Below are 18,822 nucleotides of genomic sequence, written 5' to 3'. Positions count from 1 at the left end.
TAGAGCAATAAAGGGGCAAAATGGTAAATATTTAATAAGGGAGAAGGGAAGGGAGAAATGTATGCACATACCCTTTTAAATCTGTATTATTAACACTTAAGACTAGGCAATTGAGAAAACAATAAATACTATTTTAGAGCAGTTGCCAATTTCTGAGGTATAAATACTCACTCTGAAAATTTAACATTGGATTTGCCTTAGAGGTGGCTCCAATACACCCCTGTCCTTGGCCCTTAGAATCTATAGTACATTCAACTTATGTCACTTCTTATAGGAAATCTTTCTTGAAGCTTCTAGTTGTCAGTGCTTTCTCCCTCCTCAAATTATTTTGAATCCTTTTTTCAGTTTAAATATTATAAAATCCTCAATGGAATGTAAGCTTCTTGAGACTAGTTACTCCTTTACCTTTAGCCTTTAAATCCTTATTTCCTAGTGCAATATTTTCTTGCATACAACAGCAAATAATTGTTAAATTGTTGAACTGAATTGAGGTATCTGTGTTTAACCACACAGATGTAGAAGGTTTTTAGTCACTATCAGACAGGGAGTATCATCAGGAAATAGAGTGCCTTAGAAGACAAAGTACTGGTTATATAAGTTAGGGCACCCAAAATGATACAGATTATTCTGATTCATACTTTCAAAGACTTGCCCATGTTTTGGATCTGGGTACTGTTTCCAGATCACAGTATGTGGATGCCCTTTTTAGAAAATTACCTGACCCCTCTAATTCCTTCTATTCCTGTAGATTTCATTCATGTCTATATTTTTTGGTTCCATTCATACTTTTTGAACTTCTTTAACTGAATACCTTGCTTCAGTGGGCTTTACCTGTGTGCTTCATACCCATCTAAGTTTTTCTAAGACAGAATCCTTAGGATGATAAGCCCACAGAAAGATTACAGTATTGCTCAATGGTCTAATGTCTTTTGTTCTACTTGTGGTGGTAGCAGGGCCACAACTTCATTTCTTGTTTTTAACAAAGAAAAGGAAACTTCTTCTTTAGTCTTTCCCTCTATGAATCTACAAGCAAGCATGTGGGTTTACGTGTGGAAATCTCAAAAATTTTGGTTTAATTTAAAGTGATGTCCAGACCTCTAAGAAGAAATGGCTAACAGATGTTTTGAAATGTTACTTTTTCTAAGAAGAGAACCAAACTAAAGATAGAGTTGGCTGTACACATATATAGTGAGAGTTAGTGAAATACGAGATCTAGAGTGAAAGATCTCCTTAAGGATACATGGTAGAAGGGTCCACACTTCTCCCACACTTCAAAGTAGTCGCTAATATTCTCTGATTGCTTTAGATGAACAATGAGATTTTTAAAAGTATGTAAAACAACTATATTGAAAACTTAAGAAACTCATATCTAAGTCAAAGATCTTTTCTCTCAGTTGGCAATCTCCCTGATCTCACCTGACTTGACTGGTATATGACATATAAAACAAACTTTGTTTGGACCCTTGCAAAAGAGGATAGAGACCAGAGTTTGTTCCCCAACATTAGCATTCCCTTCAAAGATTCATTTATTTATTTTTAAAAAGTATGATATTTATTTCTTTTGATTTTCATTGCTAAGATTTCCTTCTTTATCCTTCTCCCTCATTCCCCTGTGTAAAGGTTAAATTTAGTGGTTGGACTACTAAGTACGGGTATTTAAGTTATTGTTAACCAAAGTTTTAACTCCAACTAGGGAAAGAGAATAAAGGATTCCCTTTTCACAAGTGTAAATTTGGAAGACAAAAACAACAAAGAATTTTCTTTCACACCTGAGAGAACTAGACATCTCATATTATTTTTTCAAAAGGAAAAAAGAAGACAATTATTAAAATTATTCAATATCTCAAAAAATAAATCTGGCATTTGTAGTATTCTACAACCATGGACTATCTCCCCCTAAATCTTTGCAGAAGAGAGTTTGTGGTGGTGTCTTTTACAAAGATTTTCAATTGACTGCTAACCACAATGTGGAAATTAACGATAACAATAATAATATAATTCATATTTTGTGCGTCAGATACTAGGCTAAATAGTTGATTGATATTATCTCATTTTTATCTCATTTTATCCTCACAACAATCCTGAGAGGTAGATACTATTATTATTCACAGTTTACAAGTAGAGGAACTGAGGTAAAAGACTGCCCAAGGTCACATGATAAGGGTCTGAGACTAGACTTCAACTCAAATCTTCCTGAATTTCTGTCCACTGCATTATAACTAGCTGCTGTTGTGGCATTTAAAATTATTGTAAGCTCTGGGACACTACAGCTCCCAGCACTCCCTGCTACAACTTCCCCCAACATCTCCCCACTTCCTTTGTGGGAGGTGTTGGAGAAAGTATAAAAGAAAAAGTTTGGCACCTTTTTGGGCTAGCTCTTTGCTCTCTCGAGCCTGGAGGCTGGCTGACTCTCTCTGATCCTGGACTCTACCCGGGAGACCCTTTTTCCCTACCTAGCCTTTCCTTTTTCTAAATCTAAATAAAAACCTTCCTATTCTAAACCCTAAGTTGCTCTCTGATTTTTTCGTTGAACCCTGAAAGGCTCTGATCAATTTCCCCCTGTTGTGGATGAGAACTGCTAACTTCTTCTATCTTCCTTTCTCCTTTCTCTCATCCATCCTTCCTTCTATTTTCCTCCCTTCACCCTCACACTGTGTGTGATAAAAATATAATAAAGAGGCTATCTTTTCCCTCAAGCCTCTTACTGTTGTTAGCCTGTAGTTGTAAGGATAACACCCTTGAGATTCAGTGGATAAAACTAGAAAAAGTCCATCCACCTACTAGGACATAGGTCATAAGCTTATGACCTCCAAGGTAAGCCCTTTCTGAGATAAGGTCATGTCCTATTTGTGTCTTTTTCTTTGGTTTGGGATTTATTAGATCTTGAAAGTCAACATTTTCTCTCCTCTTCCTGGGCATCTGAATAGTAAGTAGCACATAGACTATAAGAGCAGTTGCAGTGGCAGAGAGTCCCCTGGAGAAAGTGAAATCACTCACTAAGCATTGATTAGGCTGTACTTAGTGAAGGCAAAATAGAAAAGAGCTATTAAGCAACTCTTGCAAAGAAACTTTTTTAATGTCTGGAAAAAGCTTAAAATTAATATGTTATCAAAGTATTGTTCATTGCTTACCATTTCCATTATTTGTGGGTAAATAAAAAATTGTTCCAAACTTGACTCATAATTTACTCTGCATATCTTTTAGTATTTTTCCCCCAGGCTAGGACCCTTTAGACTAGAGCTCCAAATAGGATTTCATCAAATATCTGAGGTAGAGGAGGAATTGCACCAATGGAAGCCTAATCTTCTATGGAAGAGACAGGAAACCCCAGAGCAATAAGTCTGGGGCAAACTTCCAAGGCAAGATAAGAGTAAGGGTTGCTGAAGGTCACTAGCTCTTGTGGCCTCAGCCAAGATATGTCTGTGAGGGTGATGTGAAAGAAAAGGAAATCTTAGAGAAAAGATAACAAAAGATTGAGGATTGTATCTTGAGGATAGCCTAGATTTGGGGTTGAGAAATGGAAAAGGAACTTGGGAGGCAACAGAGACGAGGTAGTCAAAAAGTTTGTAGAACTAGGAGAGTATAGTGATTATAAAATCAAAGAAATAGAGAATTTTAAGAATTTGTGGGAAGTCCACACCCTCAAATTGTGCAGAGAAGTGCAGAAAAATGAATGACTGATGAACTCATTGATAACCTTTGGGAGAATAGAATCATAATCAGGGGAAAATGGATTTCAGAGGATCACAATTTGAGTTAATAGAATGTAGATGAAAGGATTATACTGCTTGTTCTAGAAACTTAAGGACTTCTTTAGGCTATCTACGCTTTCACTTTAAGTTGAGAAATTGCATTAAAACTTAACTTATTTATTAAAATTAACTAACAGTCATGGCAATAGAGTGATTTTGTGAATTTCCTGTAAAAGGATGAGGTAAATACAATCTAATTCATGAGGAATAAAACATTTAGTTAAATTTTCTGAATTTTAATGTAGTATTAGACATACAGATGAGAACTGATAAAATTATCATTTATTTTCATGCCCTCATTGTATTATTAAAAATATGAATATTGTATTAAAATTTCAAAATTATATTGAGGAAAATGAGGTTATTCACATACCTCCTAACATACAAGTAATATAAGACAGAGAAGAGAAAGTAATAAAAAACAATGTGGCCTCATAGAGAATATAATGTTTATGTAATTAACTATTAAGCATTTGTAAGGCTCCTTCTCATCCTCTCTCATTGCAAGGCCTCAGAGGTAGGGAAAGAAAAGAAAGCCTTGATAAATTAAGAGAATCTTTATTTCCATTGCATTATGTAATAATCCATATTTTTTTTATTTTTTTCTTTTTCTTTTTTCTTTTGAATATTTTCCTGTAGTTACATGATTCATGTGCTCTCCCTCTCCCCCAAACCTTCTTAACCCCCCATTAGCTGACCCACAATTCCACTGGGTTTTACATGTATCATTAATTAAGACCTAATTCCACATTATTGATGGTTGGACTAGAGTTATCTTTTAGTGTCTACATCCCCAATAATATCCCCATCAGCCCATTTCTACAAGCAGTTGTTTTTCTTCCATGTTTCTACTCCTGTAGTTCTTCCTCTGAATGTGGGTAGCATTCTTTTCCATACATCCCTCAAAACTGTCCTGGGTTATTGCATTGCTGCTAGTACAGAAGTCCATTACATTCAATTTTATCACAGTGTGTCAGTCTCTGTGTACAATGTTCTCCAGGATCTGCTCCTTTCACTCTGCATCAATTCCCAGAGGTCATTCCAGTTCACATGGAATTCATGCAGTTCTTTATTCCTTTGAGCACAATAGTATTCCATCACCAATGGATACCACAATTTGTTCAGCCATTCCCCAATCAAAGGGCATCCTCTCATTTTCCAATTTTTTGCCACCACAAAGAGTGCAGCTATAAATATTTTTGTACAAGTCTTTTACATTATTATCTCTTTGGAGTACAAACCTAGCAGTTGTCTGGCTGGATCAAAAGGCAGATAGTCTTTTAAAGCCCTTTGAGCAGAGTTCCAAATTACCATCAATGGTTGGATCAATTCACAACTCCACCAGCAATGCATTAATGTCCCAATTTTGGCACATCCCCTCCAACATTCATTACTCTCCCTTGCTGTCATTTTAGCCAATCTTCTAGGTGTGAGGTGATACCTCAGAGTTGTTTTGATTTGCATTTCTCTAATTATTAGAGACTTTCTCATGTGCTTATTAATAGTTTTGATTTATTTATCTGGAAATTGCCTATTCACATCCCTTGCCCATTTATCGATTGGGGGATGGCTTGATTTTTTATACAATTTATTTAGCACCTTGTATATTTGAGTAATTAGACCATTTTCAGAGTTTTTTGTTATAAAGATTTTTTCCCAATTTTTTGCTTCCCTTCTAATTTTGGTAGCACTAGTTTTGTCTGTACAAAACTTTTTACTTTAATGTAGTCAAAATTCTTTATTTTACATTTTGAAATATTTTTCTAACTCTAGCTTGGTTTTAAAATCTTTCCTTTCCCAGAGATCTGACAAGTATACAATTCTGTGCTCACCTAATTTACTTATAGTTTTCCTCTTTATATTCAGGTCATTCACCCATTCAGAATTTGTCTTGGTATAGGGTGTGAGATATTGATCTAGATCCAATCTCTCCTATATTGTTTTCAAATTTTCCCAGCAGTTTTTGTCAATTAGTGGTTTTTTGTCCCAAAAGCTGGGTTCTTTGGGTTTATTGTAGACAGTCTTGCTGAGGTCACTTACACATAGTCTATTCCACTGATCTTCCCTTCTGTCTCTTCACAAGTACCATATTGTTTTGATGATTAATGCTTTATAGTACAGTTTAAGATCTGGTACTGCTAGACCACCTTTCTTCATATTTCTTTTCATTATTTCCCTTGATATTCTTGATCTTTTGTTATTCCAAATGAACTTTGTTATAATTTTTCTAATTTAGTAACAAAGTTTCTTGGTAGTTTGATAGGTATAATATTAAATAAGTAAATTAATTTGGGTAGGATGGTCATTTTTATTATGTTAGCTCATCCTACCCATGAGCAATCAATGTATTTACAATTATTTATATCTACATTTAGTTGTGTGGAAAGAGTTTTGTACTTGTGTCCGTAAAATTCTTGTGTTTGTCTTGGCAGATAGATTCGTAAGTATTTTATATTGTCTAAGGTGATTTTAAATGGAATTTCTCTTTCTAACTCTTGCTGCTCTAATGTGTTGGAAATATAGAAATGCTGATGATTTATATGCATTTATTTTGTATCCTGCAACTTTGATAAAGTTGTTGATTATTTACAGTAACTTTTACATTGATTCTCTAGGATTTTGTAAGTAGACCATCATATCTTCTGCAAAGAGTGATAGCTTGGTCTCCTCATTGCCTATTTTAATACCTAAAATTTCTTTTTCTTCTCTAATTATTACTGCTAGTATTTCCAGTGCAATTTTAAATAATAGAGGTGACAATGGGCATCCTTGTTTCACTCCTGATATTATTGGGAAGGCTTCTAATTTATCCCCATTGCAGATGATGTTCATTGATGATTTTAGGTATACACCATTTATTATTTTAAGGAAAGGCCCTTCTATTCCTATACTTTCTAGTGTTTTCAGTAGGAATGGGTGTTGTATTTTGTCAAAGGCTTTTTCAGCTTCTATTGAGATAACTATGTGATTTTTGTTGGTTTCCTTGTTGATATGGTCAGTTATGTGAATGGTTTTCCTAATATTGAAACATCCTTGCATTCCTGGTATAAATCCCACCTGATCATAATGAATAAACCTCATGAACACTTGCTGGAGTCTTTTTACTAGTATCTTGTTTAAGATTTTTGCATCTGATCATTAAGGAGATTGGTCTGTAGTTTTATTTCTCTGTGTTTGATCTACCTGGCTTTGGGATTAGTACCATATTTGTGTCATTAAAGGAGTTTGGTAGAACTCCTTTTTTCCTTATTATGTCTAATAGTTTGCAGAGTTTTGGGATTAGTTGTTCTTTGAAGGTTTGATAGAATTCACTTTTGAGTCCATCTGGTCCTGGGGATTTTTTTTAGGGAGTTATTTGATGGTTTCTTCAATTTCTTTTTCTGACATGCAATTATTTAAGTATTCTATTTCTTCTGCTGTAAATCTAGGCAATTTTTTGTAAACATATTTATCCATATCACCTAGATTGCTATATTTATTGCCATATAATTGGACAAAATAGTTTTTAATGATTGCCTTGATTTGCTCTTCATTAGAGGTGAGGTCTCCCTTTTCATCTTTGATACTGATAATTTGATGTTCTTCTTTCCTTATTTTAATAAGATTTACCAGTACTTTGTCAGTTTTATTTATTTTTTCAAAGTACCACCTTCTAGTCTTATTTATTAATTCAATAGTTCTTTTACTTTTATTGATTTCTCCTTTGATTTTCATAATCTCTAATTTAGTTTTTAACTGGGGATTTTTAATTTGTTCCCTATCTAGATTTTTTTTGCATGTTCAGTTCATTGGTCTTTGCTCTCTCTCTAATTTATTACTATGTCCACTAAAAGATATAAATTTTCCCCTAAGTGCTACCTTAGCTGCATGCCACAGATTTTGGTAGGATGTCTCATCATTGTCATTCTCTTCAATGAAATTATTGTTTCTATGATTTGTTCTTTAACTAACTGATTTTGGAGAATCATATTATTACTTTCCAATTAGTTTTTGATATGCCTGTCCATGTGACCTTACTGATTTTTATTTTTATTGCATTATTATCTGAAAATGTTAAATTTATTATTTCTGCTCTTTTGCATTTGTTTGCCATAATTATATGCCCTAGTACATGGTCAATCTTTGTGAATGTACCATGTGCAGCTGAAAAAAAGGTGTACTCCTTTTTGTCCCTTTTTCTCCACATACTTATTAAATAAATTTTCTAGGATTTCATTCACCTCTCTTATCTCTTTCTTATTTTTTGGTTTGATTTATCTAGACCCAATAGAGGAAGATTTAGGCATCTCAGTAGTATAGTTTTACTATAAATTTCCCCGTTGAGCTCTGCTAGTTTCTCCTTTAGAAATTTGGGGCATACATGTTGAGTACTGGTATTTCCTCATTGTCTATATTGCCTTTTATCAGGATGTAATTACCTTCCCTATCTCTTTTAAAAAGATCTATTTTTACTTTGGCTTTGTCATAAATCATGATGGCAACCCCTGCCTTCTTTTTCTCAGTTGAAGCCCAATAGATTTTGCTCTAGACATTCACCTTAATGCTATATATGTCCATTGGTCTCATGTTTTTTTTTTTTTTCTTATAGACAATATATGGTAGGATTTTGTTTTCTAATCCACTCTGCTATTTGCTTCTGTTTTATGGGAGAGTTCATCCCATTCACATTCAGAGTTATAATTATCAACTGGGTATTCCCCATCATTTTGGAATCCTTTCCCAGTTCTACCCCTTCTTTTTACACTATTTCTTTTTAAACCAGCGGTTTGTTTTAAACCAGTCCCCCTTGTCCCCTCCCTTGGTTTAGTTCCCTTTCCACCCCCTCACTCTTTATTCCCCTCTTATTATTTTTAAGGCCTAATGAATTTCACCCCCCTCATCCCCTCCCTTTATGAACTCCCCACTACCCCCTTGGTTTATCCCTTCTGACTTTATCCCTAGGGTTAGATAGAATTTAATATCACAATGGATCTAGCTACTCTTCACTCCCAGGATTGATTCTGCTGAGAGTAAGGTTTAAGTATTTCCTATTAAAGCTCTCTTTTTCTCCTTCTTTTAATAGTATTGATCCCCTCCCCTTCCAATGCCTTCCTTGTGTGGTATAAATTATCCTATTTTTCTTATTCCTTCAAGTTTCTCTTGGTGCTATCTTCTATTCCCCTTCACTTCCCCCCCCCATATCATCTTAGACCATTTAGTACTCCAACCTCTCCCCATGACTATTTCTTCTAATTACTATAATCATGAATACAATTTTTTAAAATTACACATAACATTTCTCCATATAGAAGTACAAATAATTTGATCTTAATGAAGCCCTTCAAGAAGGAAATTTAAAGATAAGAGTTTTCTTTCGTTCCCCTCTCTTTATTATTTACCTTTTCATGTTTCTCTTGTTTTTTTTTTTGGTTGGATATCAAACTTTCCATTTAGTCCTGGTATTTTCTGTGCAAATACTTCGAAATCTTAATTTTGTTGAATGCCCATACTTTTCCCTGGAAGTATATAGTCAGTTTTGATGGGTAGATGATCCTTGGTTGTAGACCCAATTCTCTTGCCTTTCTGAATATCATGTTCCAAGCCTTGGGGTCTTATAGTGTGGAAGCTGCCAGATCCTCTGTAATCCTGATTGGACTTCCTTGATATCTGAATTGTCTTTTTCTGGCTTCTTGTAATATTTTCTCTTTAACTTGAAAGCTTTTGAATTTGGCTATTACATTCCTGGAGGTTGTCTTCTGAGGATTTAGTTTAGAAGGTGTTCTATGGGCTCTTTCAATGTCTATTTTTCCCTCTTTTAAGAACATTGGGTCAGTTTTCTTGGATAATTTCTTATATGATATCTAGATTTCTATTTGTCTCTAATTTTTCCAGAAGACCAATAATTCTCAAGTTGTCTCTTCTAGACCTGTTTTCTTGATCTGTCATATTCTCATTGATATATTTCATATTTCCTTCTATTTTGTCATTCTTTTGACTTTGCTTTATTAATTCTTGCTGTCTTGTGAGATCATTGGCTTCTACTTTCCCAATTGTAGCCTTTAAAAATGGTTTTTGGCTATAATATTTTGGTTTTCCTTTTCCATCTGGTATATCTTGCTCTTTATGGCTTCCAGATGGTCATTTCTGGTCTTCAATTTGCATATCATTTTATTTGATTTCTGAACCTCAATTTCCAAGTGTGAAATTCTGCCTTTAATAGTGTTATTTTTTTAAAAAAATATTTCCAACTTTTACTGCCAGATCTCTTCCGTCTTTCTCATGATGGCAGATTTGAACTCTTCAAAAGCTTGTGACCAATTTTCATTTTTGGGGGAAGTTTTGGATGTCTTTAATAGTTTGTCCTCCTCTGCTTTCTGGATTTTTTCTGTGCAGAAGTTATCAAGTGTTACCCAGAAAGAAGAGTGGTAAGGGCTAGGCAATTGGGGTTAAGTGACTTGCCCAAGATCTCACAGATAGGAAGTTTCTGAGGTCTCATTTGAATGCAAGATCTCCTATCTCTGGACCTAACTCTCTGTCTATTGAGCCACCTAGCTTCCTTTGCATTATCATTTCCTCCACATAATTTTCCTTTTCAATAGGAATATCTGCAGATAATTAAATAAAATATTTTGTCACCAAAAAAAAAACGTTATCAAGTGTTAGAGCTTTTTTCTTGGTCTTTGTCATCATTGCTTGTCATCATTATGCTTTCTCAGCCAGAAGTCTGAGTGAGGGAGGCAGACTCTCTGTGCATAGAGCTAAGGAGCCGTTTTTGCCTGAGGATACTTTGCAAGTCTCCTGGCTTCCACTGTCTGCTTGACCTCTGCTGTTCGCAGCCCCTCTTAGCTTCACTCCTATGCCCAAGCTCTGTGCTCTCCAGCCTCCTGGGGTCTCTTGTCTAGCTGTTCTCACAGTCAATACCCCAGTGGTCCTAGTCAGCTGCCCAGAGCCTGGAAACTGGCTCATGCTTGCTCCTCCTCCTGTGGTTCTCCTCTGAGTCTCAGTGCACTGAGCTGCTTCCACTGTCCTCTGCCTCTCTCTGCTCCACTCCCACATCCAAGGTCTGAGTTCTGTAGCCTCCTGGGGTCTCAAGTCTTGATGCTTTCAGGGCCAAGCTTCCAGTGGTCCCAGTTAGGTGCCAAAAAGCTAGATTTTGGCCCCTCACTTGCTTTAACTCTGGTGTGCAGCCTCTGACTTTGGTACTATGGGTGGGGTGGGGATGGGTTGATCAGGTCATGTTTTGATAGGAACTATTTCCCCCCTCATAGTGTAGAAATGCCCAAATCCCACATACCTTCAATGCTGCACCCTATTGTGGAGTCCCTTCTTTCATCTGGATTTGGTTTTTTTGTCCTTTGAAGGTATGCTGGTGGTGGGTTGTGAGGAGAGTAAAGTGCCCTCCTTATACTCTGTAGCCATCTTAACCCAGAAGTCCAATTCATCTTTTTTAAAAATGAATTTTTCAATTAAAACAACCATATTTCCTTTAACATGTATGACACATGTTATGTTCAGTATGTTAATGAGGGAGTAACTTCTGAACAGAATCTTGTAATATTTTTGAACACTGCACAAGTCACTTAAAGAGCACTAAATCCCTGAGCTATAAGCACCACTGTCCAAATACCAAGCTTTCCCATCTCCCTTAATCCTAATTGCAATGTCCAGTTAAGAATCAGAGAATTACAGAGTTTTTAGTTCAGAATATACTTAGCTGAATATTCAAGACACTTTGAGTATGTGTATATACATAGCTTACTTTGGAAATCCTGGCTTTAAAAATAATGATTTAAAAAAGTAGCCATCCCTAGCCATTGAACTACTAAATATTGGAATCTTCTCAGCCACATGAACTCATGGACACCTTCATAGGCTGCATAGGTTGATTTAAAGGATCTATACTTCCTAATACAATTAGGAGTCCATTAAAAATAATGATAATAAAATTTAAGAAGCTTTAGAAAAAACGAATTTAGTCAACTGGGTTCAGGCCTTAGTGTGATAAGTACTTATATTACATTGCATTGATTAAATGTCTATTTAAATGGCTAATGAATGAAAGAGATTGATTTTTGTGATATAACTAAGGCTTTCAACATATTTATTGCGAGAAGAAAATTTGGCAGCTTTTGGTAAAGTCACTAGAGTGAATCTCTGGGAAAAACAAGGATATTTATCTTACTTGTGCTTACTTATATAGATGCTGAGGGATCCCTTGAGACTCATTAAATTTTAAAAGATATAAAAGTGCTTTCCCTTGTGTGTTTGCAGTTCATTTCTAAAGCTATATCTCTAGTTAAAGGCTATACAATGCTTCCAGCAGAAGTCAAAATCTAGCTAGATTTCTTAGTGTAGAGGATTATTACTGTAACATGAAATGTTCTACACAGTATCCTTACATTTCCTTGTCATACATATTATAGTTGATTGTATGCATCAATTTTAATAAAAATGTCCAAGGCAGGCACCTTAGAAAGGAGTGTGTACATAGCCTATGCAGACTATAATATTTAAAATTTGTAATTGTTTGTGTTTTTCATTTATGACTGCTGAAAGATTTTAAAATTCTACTTCCCCAATTTACATATTAATCTTTGTATCATAGCTATGTCATTTGCAAATACATTGGCACCATATTTAAGATTTATGCATAAAGAGAAAATGAATAGTAAATCTCTGTTATTCTGTCGCATTTAAATGTCAAAATTTTATTCCAATAAAATGTAGTACTTTTTAAAAAATCAATTATTATACCTTCAATTTATTTTAAAAGCTAGATTTTAATACATATAACTTCATTTTTTTCAATTTCAATTTTTGGTTTTTACAGATACTGCACAAAGTACATTAGAGAGTCATGTAGCTTATATAGTAGAATATTCAAATACCCCATTTTTCAAATAATTAATTTTTAATTGTTGTGATACAAGGGAGATAAGGTTTGGTGTTAGAAATTTTGGACCAACTCCTTTGGACAGTTAGTTTAATCTTCATGGGCCTTTGGCTCCTTTTTTCTCAAGTCCATCACAACTCTATATTTTTATAACCTAGGTGGGAGAGATTTGATAATCTACTTGGGCAATTGCTTTTGTTGTGGTTAGGGGAGTTCCATGGTGCTGACCTATTACTAAGATCCTTTTTGCATCTTTATATACTTGGTCTCTTGACCTAGAGGTGAGAAGGAGTTTAAAAAAGGAGGAAGAAGTGAAATGTTCTTGAGCTCCATTTATAAGCAGGTCACTTCTTTGAATTCTGTCTGATAATTGGTAAGGGGGATTGATTTTGACATCTCCTTTATTCTTGGATTATGTTGTTTTGATGTTTAATTATGCTCAAAGGGCTATAAAAGAATGCCTGCCCTTTGATCCAGCCATACAATTGTTGAGTTTGTACCCCAAAGAGATCATAGATAAACAGACTTGTATGAAAATATTTATAGCTGCGCTTTTTGTGGTGGCAAAGAACTGGAAAAGGAGGGTATGCCCTTCAATTGGGGAATGGTTGAACAACTGTGGTATATGCTGGTGATAGAATACTATTGTGCTAAAAGGAATAATAAACTAGAGGAGTTCCAGGTGAACTGGAAAGACCTCCAGGAACTGATGCAGAGAGAAAGGAGCAGAGCCAAAAGAACATTGTACATAGAGACTGATATACTATGGTAAAATGGAATGTAATGGACTTCTGTACCAGCAGCAATGCAATGACACAGGACAGTTCTGAGGGATTTATGGTAAATGCTACCTACATTCAGAGGAAGAACTGCAGGAGAAAAAATACATAAGAAAAACAACTGCTTGAACGCATGGGTTGAGGTGGACATGGTTGGGGATGTAGACTCAAAACTACCACACCAATGCAACTATCAACAATTTGGAAATACGTCTTGATCAATGACACATGTTAAAACCAGCGGAAATGTGCATTGGGCATTGGGTGGGGGGATAGAGGGGGGTGAAGGGAAACTGAATCATGTAACCATGTTAAAAACGAATATTAATAAATGTTTAAAAAATTTAAAAAATCACCCTAGACAATATAAAATACTTAGGAATCCATCTACCACAACAAACACAGGAATTATATGAAAAAAACTACAAAACACTTTCTAATCAAATAAAACTAGATCTAAACAATTGGAGAAATATTGATTGCTTATGGGTAGGATGAGCTAACATAATAAAAATGACCATTCTACCCAAATTAATTTTCCTATTTAGTGCCATACCTATCAAATTACCAAAAAACTTTGCTACTGAATTAGGAAAAACTATAACAAAGTTCATCTGGAATAAGAAAAGATCAAGAATATCAAGGGAAATAATGAAAATAAATGTGAAAGAAGGGGGTCTAGCAGTTTCAGATATTAAACTGTACTATAAAGCAGAGGTCATGAAAACGGTATGGTACTGGCTAAGAGACAGAAGGGTAGATCAGTGGAATAGACTTGGGGTAAGTGACATCAGGAAGACAGTATATGATAAACACAAAGAGTCCAACTTTGGGGACAAAAATCCACTATTTGACAAAAACTGCTGGGAAAATTGGAAAACAATATGGGAGAGATTAGGTTTAGATCAACATCTCAAACACTACACCAAGATAAATTCAGAATGGATGAATGACTTGAATATAAAGAGGGAAACTATAAATAAGTTAAGTGATCATAGAATAGTTTACTTGTCAGATCTCTGGGAAAGGAAAAATTTTAAAACCAAGGAAGAGTTAGAGAAAATTACAAAATGTAAGAAAAATGATTTTGATTATATCAAACTAAAAACCTTTTGTACAAACAAAAGCAATATAGCCAAAATAAGAAGGGAAACAACAAATTGGGAAATAATCTTTATAACAAAAAAAACTGACAGTGGTCTAATTACTCAAATATACAAGGAGTTAAACGCATTGTATAAAAAATCAAGCCATTCCCCAATTGATAAATGGGCAAGAGAAAGGAATAGGCAGTTCTCAGATAAAGAAATCAAAAGTATCAACAAGCACATGAGAAAGTGTTCTAAATCTCTAATAATTAGAGAAATGCAAATCAAAACAACTCTGAGGTATCACCTCACACCTAGCAGATTGTCTAAAATGAAAGAAGGGGTGAGTAATGAATCCTTGAGGGGATGTGGCAAATCTGGGACATTGATGCATTTCTGGTGTAGTTGTGAACTGATCCAACCATTCTGGCTGTTAATTTGGAACTCTGCTTAAAGGGCTATAAAGGAATGCCTGCCCTTTGATCCAGCCGTACCATTGTTTGGTTTGTACCCCAAAGAGATCATAGATAAATAGCGTTGTGTGAAAATATTTTTAGCCACGCTCTTTGTGGTGGGAAAAAAAAAACTGGAAAAGGAGGGTATGTTCTTCAATTGGGGAATGGCTGAATAAATTGTGACATATGCTGGTGATGGAATACTATTGTGCTCAAAGGAATAATAAACTGGAGGAATTCAATGTGAACTGGAAAGACCTCCAGAAATTAATGCAGAGTGAAAGAAGCAGAGCCAGAAGAACATTGTACACAGAGACCAATACACTGGGGTAAAATAGAATGTAATGGACTTCTGTACTAGCAGCAATGCAATGACACAGGACAATTATGAGGGACATATTGAGCAAAGGCTATCCACATTCAGAGGAAGAACTCAGGAGTGGAAACAGAAGAAAAACAAATGCTTGCACACATGGGTTGGGGTGGACATGATTGGGGATGTATACTTGAAACTACCACACAAATGCAACTATCAACAATTTGGAAATAGGTCTTGATCAAAGACACATGTTAAAACCAGTGGTAATAGGCATCAGCCATTGGGTGGGGGGTATCTCAGGGGGTGAAAGGGAAAGTAAGAGTATGAATTATGTAACCATGTTAACTTTTCTAAAAAATAAATATTAATAAATGTGCATAAAATAAATAAAGAAGCAAATAAATAAACAAATGAAGTCACTCTAGACAACATAATATATTTAGGAATCTATCTACGAATACAAACACAAGAATTTTATGAACACAACTACAAAACACTTTCCAAACAATTAAAACTAGATCTAAACAATTGGAAAAACATTGATTACTCATGGGTAGGATGAGCTAACATAATAAAAATGACCATTCTACCCAAATTAATTTACTTATTTAGTGCCATACCTATCAAACTACCAAAAAACTTTTTTTCTGAATTAGAAAAAACTATAACAAAGTTCATTTGGTAGAAGAAAAGATCAATAATTTCAAAGGAAATAATGAAAAAAAGTGAAGGAAGGTGGCCTAGCAGTACCAGATATTAAGCTATACTATAAAGCAGTGGTTATCAAAACAATATGGTACTGGCTAAGAGACAGAAGAAAGGATCAGTGGAATAGACTTGGTATAAATGACATCAGCAAAACAGTGTATGATAAACCCAAGGAGCTCAACTTTTGGGACAAAAATCCACTATTTTACAAAAACTGCTCGGTAAATTGGAAAACAATATGGGAGAAATTAGTTTTAGATCAACATCTCACACCCTACAACAAGATAAATTCTGAATTAGTGAAAAACTTGAGTATAAAGAAGGAAACTGTAAGTAAATTAAGTGAACACAGAATAGTATACTTTTCAGACCTCTGGGAAAGGAAAGATTTTAAAACCAAGCAAAAGTTAGAAAAAATACAAAATGTAAAATAAATATTTTTGATTATATTAAATTAAAAAGGTTTTGTACAAACAAAAACAATGCAACCAAAATCAGAAGGGAACAAATTGTGAAAAAATCTTTATAACAAAAAGTTCTGACAGAGGTCTAATTACTCAAATATGCAATGAACTAAATCAATTGTATAAAAAAATCAAGCCATTCCCCAATTCATAAATGGGCAAGGGACATGAATAGCCAAGAATATGCAGTCAATAGACTTCAGTAAAGAGATACTTTTCAGATCCTCTAACATTAGAGCTAGAGTTCTTTCTACTGAACTACATTTTATATTTTGTAACATATTTGTAGCATTTCTTAGCAGGTCCTGATATGATCATAGGGCATACAATATACATATAAGAGAAATATTTCAACCTCAGAATTTTAACATTTATTTGTGCTAAATTTTTAAAAAAAAACATATAAGAATATTGTCACTATTAGTGAATGTCTTACTCCTTGAGGGCATAGGCTATTTTTTAAACTTCCCACATCATCCCCTTCCCCAGTCTCTGACATGCTACCAAACATATTAGAGATTATCAATTTGTTTTTTGTGTTGTCAATATCAATCAATTCCAACTCTGTGTGACCCTATTTGGGATTTTCCTGGCAGTGATACTGGAATGGTTTGCCATTTACTTCTGCAAATCATTTTATAGTCGAAGAAATAGAGAGAAACATGGTAAAATGATTTGTCCAGGATCACACAGTTAATAAGTGTTGGGGGCCATATTTGACCTATCTTTCTGACTCCTGCCTGGTGCTTTATCCAGGAAACTGCCTAGCTACCCTAGGAAATAGCAAATCCTCCTATCAAGCACATTCTATTCTTCCTAGTGGGGTTTCAATTTAATCCAATTAAATTTGATTTAAAAAGTATTTGGTCACTTAAGAGGTTACTTGGCCAAAATTTTTCATTTTTTGAGGACACATTTGATAATTTTGGTGATACTGAATTTTGTAGTAGTTTAAATTTCCATGCAGAAGATTCTAGAAGAGTTGACATTATTTTTTTTAAATGTTCTCATTTTAATAACATATTTTCACATGAGTTTTCTGAAATTATATAATCCAAATTGTCTCCCTCTCTTCTTCCCTCCCTACTCCCACAGCTAATAAGCAATTTAATCTGGATTATTGTATTATTTCAGAAAACATGTTTCCGTATTTTAAATTTTTGTATGTGAGTATTCTTATAAAACCAAAGCTCTACAAATCCAAATAAACTATAATAGTTGACTCTTATTCTAAGATTGACACATATAAGATAACACATATGAAGTGAATGTTTGAAAAGACTCATTTTTGAAACTGAATTGGATGTAAACAACTTTCTGTCTCTAGAAAAAAGAGACATGATTAAACATTTTAAGATATCATAAAATTCTTTAATGAGCAATTGAAAGTTAAATTTATTATATGATTTTATTTGATTAACTCAAATGTATAAATGTTAATGGAAAAAGAATAAAGAAAATAAAAATTATGCTAGCCATTTCATAGTATTTCAAGATGTCTACTTAGGGGTCAGGAAGACATGGATTAAAATCTTTCCATGGGTACTAAACATATGACCTTAGGCAAATCACCCAGCCATTCTCAGTTTTAGTTTCGTCATCTAAAAAATGATTAACAACATTACATACCTCTGAGGATAACTTTCAGGATCAAATAAGAATTTATGCACATTATCAAGAGCTATATAAATATGAGCTACTAGTATAAATGAGTTAATGTATATTAGTAAAGGATGGTATAAAGTTTAAGTTCATTTTATTGCTGTTATTATTGTTGCCATCAGTGTTGTTGCCTAAACAGATGGTTTGGGAGATGATTTGGAACAGTGCCTGAATGAAATTATCCTTAATAAAGGAGAATGTGGTTCTGAAAGGAGATTGATTTATGAGGATGATAACCACTATCATATCAAATACTCAGAAATAAGTTTCATACATGTAGCATTATGTTTAATTGCTTATTATAGCATTTAGAGATCATAGTTGCAAGATTTCATACCCCTCCTTTAACCAGAAGATGTATTCTAGAAAATGTATATAGATATTATATGCACACAAAAATTATATATATTCATATATATACATGTGTATGTTCAAATACAAATGTGTATATAGAATATATTGCATATAATGTCTAATATAATATTTTCAAACAAATATATAGCTTTTTATATAATATAACATTTTAGATACATCAAGAGACATGAATAGTAAAATACTGAACTTGGATTCAAAAGGGCTTGAGCTTGAAGCATATCTTTTACATTCATTAGCTATGTGACCCTAGGCAAATTCTTTCATCCATCTGTGCCATAATTTCTGTATCTATAAAATGGTGTTAATAGTTGTGGCATTTTGTTGTTCACCATTATTTTTTTTAGTCAC

This window comes from Gracilinanus agilis, chromosome 3 (genome assembly GCF_016433145.1).
Source record: "Gracilinanus agilis isolate LMUSP501 chromosome 3, AgileGrace, whole genome shotgun sequence".
Classification (NCBI taxonomy): Eukaryota; Metazoa; Chordata; class Mammalia; order Didelphimorphia; family Didelphidae; genus Gracilinanus; species Gracilinanus agilis.
The sequence above is the reverse complement of the archived record's forward strand: the minus strand, read 5'-3'. Positions refer to the sequence as shown.